Raw genomic sequence first — 7552 nt, 5'->3', positions numbered from 1 at the left:
CAGAACTGCTGGGCCGTTTCCCAGACTGGCGGGGCCAGGTTCTGAAGCTGCATGGGAGTTCCGATTCCTTCCCGAGGTCCAAGAGCAGACCTTACACCTCAAACCCATCTGCTTCCAAGCGGGTGCTCCAGGATTTGAGTCCTGGATCAGATTAAACTCTTCAGTCACATTTCTGGGATTGGGGGATATTTTTTCTAGTTTACTGTGTCTCAGGAAAAGGTGAAATCAGCTATACACCAATCTAAGATTCCATCTCAACAGATGATAAGTCCACAAGGAAGAGCATCTTTTCCTCACTATTCTGGATGACTGTAATAGGTCTTGGAGCAAACTGTCCCCTCCTACTTCCTGATTAGTCCTAGAAAATCAGCTTTAACTACTGTTACCTTGGAACAAAATCCTTACCAGTCCTAAAGGTGGTACTCAAAGGCTGCTTCAACTGGCCCCCTCCTCAGCCCCCTCCTGCTGTACCTCTCCTTTGCTGCACCTTCAGCACCTATATTCCCTGTCAGTTTCCCCAATGATCAGATGATCGGAGGCCTGTTGATGTGCCAGAGTGGTATTGAAGTACGTGAAGTTATCCACATCAGGGTGGAGGGACAGATGTCTCTATGGGTTCAGGCAATGCCTGTAAGAGGCAAATTTACCTCGCAGCGTGAGGGCCTTTCCAAAGAAAGAGGGCCCCTTCCTGCCGTCCTCTCGTGACGGGGCAGGGCCAAGCACACAAGGCGCACTCAGTACGTATTCGTTCGTAACGAGAGTTCCTTTGAAATCAGATGGGAACAGGCCATATGCTCTTGGAAAGGGGCCTGCATTGCAAGGTGGGATGGATGAGTGAGATGTGTTTTTGCAAGTTCTTTTCATCTCTAACATCTGTGAGCCTGTGAGTAATTCTCTTCCCCTTGGCCCCAGCTGGCCGCTTGCCTGGACTCTCTGCCAGAGCCCTCCTCACTACAGCCCCCTCTGAATGAGATCATAGAGGGTCTCCTCCTCTGGATGGATGGTTCTGGAAGCTGAAGTTGATACTGAAAGCAGGAAAGAAAATCTGTGTCTTGGTTTTGGATCCCAGGGATATGAGAATTTGAGCGGGAGGTGTGAGTGCACAGTTCCCAGAACCGAGCAGGAGACGGTAGGGAACTGATGGCTCAGACCAGAATCAGCTGAAGTCGTGCAGAGGCCGCAAGAGCAGCAGCTCCTCTTGTGCTCCCGTCGCCCCTGGAAACTTTCTCAAGCCAAACGGGGCACAGGCTGAGCATCAGGACCCAAGATAGGGCCACTCTGCAGGGCAGAGAGAAAGGGCAGCCGCCGGAGTCCCGGTTCTCATCCGGCTTGCCTGCTGTACCACTTTCCCACAGACATCCAGCCTACCTGTATCAGCAGCTAAGAGACAGGAATACCTTTCTGGGGAATGTATTTGTCTCTGATCATCGTCACTCTCTCAGACTAAATCAGTGGCTAATTTTACTGAGGAACATAATGTGGCCTTCAGGGTTCTGTAAGTTCTCTGTAAGTTGTCCCTGAAGTTTCTGCGCCCAAGGAGAAGTCTCATTGGTCAATGAAAAGGAACTAGACTAGTTACTGGTGTCATTTCTATTCTCTTTGGAGACCAGTTCAGTGATTATTATGAAAACTAGCTTGTTAAGCAGAGAGGAGAATCCAGACACAGCTTTAACTCTCCATGTGCTCTGGTGGGAGGACGCTTCCTCTTTGGCACATTCTACTCTCGTACTCCCTTTGATTCAATTGAGAGGCTCCCCAGTCATGACAGTAGGGGCCTCTGGACAGCTAAGAGTTGCAAATAATCTGGAGTTGGTTTCATGTCTGCTGGGAGTTAGTATTAGGACCTGAGTAGAATCTTTTTCTGTGTTTCTGGGACTTCCAAGGAGCAATGATGGGTGCCTTTGCCGTCCTAATCTCAATGGTTAGCCCTGGGAAAAGGTATGCGATTGGAAAAGAATGTGTTTTTAATCATTTCAAAAATTCCCTTTCTCTGTGTTTCTCTCTCCCCTTTTAATAACTTCTACCTCCTTTTGTTGTTATGTATTTTTTTTTCTGCCTCTTGACTGTCTGCCCCCAAACTTCCTGCATTGGCCACTGATCAGACTTCCCCAAGGAGCACTATGTGATTCGGTCCTGGGTCTGTCCTCCATGTAGCCCTCCAGTATGTTCCCTTTACAGGCCCCTGTTTCATTTCAAACTGGGAAACAGTCTATAAAACTAAGCCCTTGGTAGAATCTTAAATAAGAGCAAAGCAGCTAATGTGTCACCCCTTCGAAGGGCATTTATATTTTAACTCAGAGGAAGAAATTTGTACTAGTGAAATTTCAGATACTACGTTGCGCCATAAGGGAAATATGTATTTAAAATAGAAAGTACTTTCCTGACCCTCACAAGTCATGCCATTTGCAGGGAGCCTCGTCAGTCCTAGCTTGCGGCTAGGCTCCACTGGGAGACCTTGCTGCAAACAGAAACACTAAAGGGCAGCCACTTGAGCAGGGTGTTGGTTATCTTTGGCCGGGCAGGGAACAGCACGGGACCTGCTGTGGAGCCTTGGAGAGCATAATGGCTATTAAGGCGGGAGACCTCTGGAGCTCCTTCTGGGAAGTAGTAGAGAATCCAATAGAAGTGGGAAGCCCAGACTGATCAATGAACTCTAGACTGCTTTAAATTTCCAGACTAGAGAGAGGGCTCCAACCTTACTTTCTGCACTAGGAACTCTTCTTAGCTGCCTTTTACTGCCCCCAGAGACTCAACTTCTAAACCGTCTGTAACTGGGTCCTTCTTTCCCTCTGATTCTCTGATTTCTCCTTCTCTATGTCCTCTTTTTCCCTCCTCTCTCTGCTCCCCCATCATCTCATTTCTGGTTCATGTTTCTCTGTCCTTCTCTCTCTTTGTCCTCTCCCCTGTCTCCTGTGACCCACTCTTCCACGTGACTTACACTTTATGTGGCACACGCAGCCATCTTCATGCTTCATCCTGTCAGTGTTGAAGTCCCTCAATGGCCTACCTTTGGACCTGGCATAGTTAAAAGTTCCCAGGTGGTCCGCTCTTGACTCTTAGAGCTGTCAGACATTAGCTCTATAGTCTGTGGCAAGTTGGTTCAGTTGGTTAGAACTGGCATTTAATGAGGCCAGTGAAGGATTTGTCGTAACTCTGTAGGACCCTGCTAGTTCTCTTCCATTTCATGGCAGAGGTGACTTCCAGCTACCAGCTTCCATATTCACACCCTTGGTCACAGGGGGATGTGGCTAAGGGACTGTGGCTGGAGCAATGCTAATTTGCCGACAAGGGACATCAATCGAGATTATTGTAGATTTACGTTTTATATTTTTAAAGGTCTAAAAAGAGTCTGAACTCGATCTTGTAGGCAGAATTCAGGCCCAGACAGACCTGGACTCAGATTCTGGCTCTCTTCCTCATTAGTTCCATGACCTTAGCCTAGTTACTTAACTTTTCTGTGCCTAAGTTTCCCTTAGCTGCGAAACAAGGATAACATTAAAACTGCAACAGTGGTTTGGCCTCTTTCAGCCGTCCTTTGCCTTTCAGCCACTCCTTTCTCTTCCTCTTCAGTTACTAGGTCTATTCTGTTATACCATTTTTCTTCTTAATTGTCCTTTTATTTTCGACAGCGCCTCTGGAAATTCCCCTCCTCCTTTCCCCTCCCCTCCCCCTCCCCTCCTCTCCTCTCCTGTCTTCTTTCCGTTTTGTGCTTCTCTTTCCATTTTTGTGACTCTTAGTCTGTTCCTCATTCTTAGATTCTTCCTTTCTCCTTTATCATCTTCTCACTGATTTTTTACTTCCTTCCCAAGGCACATTTTCTGATCCACTTACCCCTGTCATTCACTATTCCTGGGCCCTTAGTGGCTTCCGGGAGAGTGTGCAGCTCTTAATTATTTATAAGCATGAGAGAATAATTACAGAAATGATTTAATTACTTTTTTTTTTTTTGCATAGATCCTAAAAGCACCTGCTGGGCTAGATGATGGTGGAGTAGGAGCATATAAGCAGGCCCACTTAATATGAGGAAAAGGGTTGGTTTCAGATAAGGATGTAGCTAGAGTCTAGAGAAGATTTAATCTCATTTGTCAAAGAACTGAAAAAAAAAAAACAGCACAGTTGTCAATCATACATAGCTAGGCTTATATAAAATGGGAGATATATGTCACCAATATCTGAATTAAGGAAGAAAGATGGGGCTAATTTGAAAAATCATTTTGAATCATATAGGCAGTATGGTAGATGGAATACTCTTGCTAATTTTGGTGCTGGTGGTGGGGAGAGACTTTATTCTCCTCTGACTACTCCATGGGGTTGAATGGAAATATTCATTTAGTAGCAGTCATGGTGATGGTAGAAAGAGCCTAGACTGAACTACAGAGTCAGGAAGCCTGGTTTTCATCCTTGCTTTATAACCAGCCATAGCTGTTTGCCTGGTCAAGTCCTTTAATCTATCTTAGTCTCAAATTTTTCATCTGAAAAATGAAGGGATTAGGATTTCTGACATGCAGAATAAATACTTCACTAAAGGAGAAAATGGCACATAAATTAGATGAGGAAGACCAAATTTGATAAACTAAGATCTGGGAGGCCATTACAAGAAGTGTGCAGCAATGAGCTACAAAAGCCAGGCAGATAATCCATACTAGAAATTTCTGAATATGATGTCTGAGGAAAGAAGGCATTGATTGAAGGAGAGGTGAGCAATTGAATAAGGAGAAGCCAAAAAAAAAAAAAAAAAAAAAGGTACAGGAGTCAGCATGAGTAGATTCAAAGTAAACAAAGCAAATAAAGAACAGTGGCAAAATATAAAATCCTATTGTCAAATTCTGAGTTTAAAAATGCATCCCTTCTGACAGATTTTGAGGTTCCTCATGTAGACAGTTGCAAAGAGAATGCTGCAGCTCTTTACAGCCCGTGAAAAGAGAATTCCTGAAAAGGAGCACCCTATTCTCATCCTCGCCCCATTCTAGCCCTTACCTCACACCAGAGTCCGGAAGAATGTGTTATCCGGCTATATACTGTGTCAAAGACCATTCTGCCTGGAAGGGATCTCAAAAACTAATGCAATGCCCTGGTTTCATGGTAGAGGACACAGAAGCCAAGAAAGATTAAGTGACTTGCCCGAGGCCACACCTCAACCCTCTCCTGGAGTTGGCCTCGTTTTCCATATTACCAGGTCAGTTTCTGGTAGGACTTTAACCTCAACGAAATACCAGTTCTGTCCGGTAGTTCACAGTCTAGCAGATCATATGATAAAATGAATTGCTGTCTCTCTCCTCTCCTAACTAGAGGTGAGTGACAGGGCAAATTGAAATTAGAATGGGGAGGGAGGGAATTGCATTGTTAAAAAACGATTTCTTTTATATCTGCACTAAGTGTGGTCTGAGATAATTGATTAAAAGTATATTACTTAATCTGCCAGATATCAATAAAAGTAACTATCATTGAATGAATTTTTGGACTATATATGGTAGAAGACCTATATGTTGGGGGCTGTATGAGTTTATGATAATCACAGGCAGGCAGATGGAGAGCAGATTTTTATCATAAATTCTATCTGGTTGAGACTCTTCAGTGATCAAAGTGAGCTTCAGAAACTGGTGTTTCCCAACTACCTTTGAGCTACAGATAGGTCTTTCCTTTTCTCCAAAAAATGGTGCCGAGATTACCCCTTTCACTTCTCATCTTGAAGCATTCCTCTGAGATATTTAGGACAGAAGTACTCAAGTATGAATGAGAATTCGTGTGCAACTGGGGATTTGTCATGGAAGAGATAGCGGGGAGGCTTCCAGGAAGAAAGAGAGGAAAAGAAGGAGCGAGAGCAGAAAGAAACTCAGCAAGCAGTATATGTGGTTGGAGATAAAAATTTTATGACGTTTGACATTTTTTTAAGGTGAATTTATGTACTTCGTCTTAATTTGATACAATTTGTGCAAGATGGGAAATCGAGCCCTAGATTATCTTTTTGAAAAATGAAGGTAATTATAGTTATCTTCCCCATTCTCCAGATAAGAAAACTAAGACTCCAAGAAGCTAAATGATATATATATCAAAGACCAGGAAGCTATAAGGGGCAGGTCTGAGACTAGAGAAGAGAACCAGGTAAACCACCGTGAAGAGTGTTTAGTGGCAATGAGCAATCTGTGGTGTCAGGTTGGGACAGAGTGCAGAAGGTTTGGCCACAGAAATTCTTTTTAGACCTTGGCTGATGAGATTGAAGTCGAATGAAGAGCTCAGATGGGGCTGGAGATCAAGAAGTTACGGGGAAGAAAAGGAAGCTATGGATGTATTGAGTCAATATGCTGAGGAACCTAGACACAGTAGAAAGGTTGGGCAGGCATGGAGGATGGGGAATTCATGGATAAAGGCCCATACAGAGGAATTTTAAAATAAGGATAAGGATTAAACCTCAGCATTAGTAAACAAAAGGCAACACCATTTATGCAAAAGATGGCAAATGCAAGTCTACAGCCTGTTACCTTATCTGCCCTTTCTTGGGGAAAAAAAAAAGAGCCACTATTAAAGCTTTTTTACCAGGGTACACATAAACCTATTCTGAACAGAGCCTAGAATGGTCTGGGACACTTTCCCTTCATTAACACTTCATTAAGCTTTGTCAGATATAAGCCTCCTAGCCAGATCCTGGCAAGGGACTTTTATGGAAGTGATAATGAGGAGAAAATGTACTAGATTTTTAGCCTACTACAGAGTTGCTGAATGTAGGCTAGAATATATTTTGATAACATTAACCTTAAAATGGAAATTAAACATTATTTTACACTGAGAAGTGTAAATAGAATATATAGGCACAAACAGAAAGAGATATGCATGCCAATATAACATGACACATTTCAGAGATATTTGGTAATTTGCTGCAAACAAATTATAAAAAATCTGAGCCGTGTTGGACTTGGCAAATGATAGGACTGATAGATTTGCAACTTGTATCTGTTATTAGTTTTTTAATAGCTCTTTCGAAAACAGACACAATAATCCCATGTGACTCTTGGGATGTTGGTACTTCTAGCCCTAATCAATGTCTTCTGGCTATTCGATATTTATCAACTACCAGGTGTTCTTAGAATTAAATAGTGCTCACTTTCTAATAGCTTTTTTTAGTGTTCCTAAAAGTCCTGTCACAGTGATTTAATATACTATGAAAGCCTGAAGGTGCAGACATTTTAAGAGATAAAAAATATATTTAATCTTTACTTTGAAGAAACTTTTGCTTGGATCATCCACTAAAAATTGGAAAAATTTAAAAACTGAATCAAATGTGAATGACCCCTAGAAGTATGTGCTGTGATCTAAGTTGACTTGAAGATTATACTCATAGTAATCAGCAATCTGATGTCGATCAGAATTTTAGAAAAAGGTGTATGTGTGCGTGCATGTTTGTCTTTGAGTGTATGTGTGTATATACTCTAGAGAATGTAAAAAATGGTGAAATGATGTTTTCAAGGTGTTTTTCCTTGGCCCAGTTATTGATACTGTAGGTTTTCTAAAAGCCATGTTGTGACTGCAATAAAGCAAATTTCCTAAAAAAAGAAAA

At 42.6% G+C, this 7552-nt stretch overlaps 1 protein-coding gene across 1 annotated transcript in view; it reads left to right on the top strand.

Annotated features, from left to right (window-relative positions):
* The window catches only part of GRIN2B (glutamate ionotropic receptor NMDA type subunit 2B), a 387278-nt gene that overhangs the window by 126395 nt on the left and 253331 nt on the right, over positions 1–7552 (top strand). The gene's annotated exons all lie outside the window — the stretch shown is intronic.

Source organism: Pteropus alecto, unplaced genomic scaffold, assembly GCF_000325575.1.
Source record: "Pteropus alecto unplaced genomic scaffold, ASM32557v1 scaffold103, whole genome shotgun sequence".
Taxonomy (NCBI): Eukaryota; Metazoa; Chordata; class Mammalia; order Chiroptera; family Pteropodidae; genus Pteropus; species Pteropus alecto.
The sequence above is the reverse complement of the archived record's forward strand: the minus strand, read 5'-3'. Positions and strand labels throughout refer to the sequence as shown.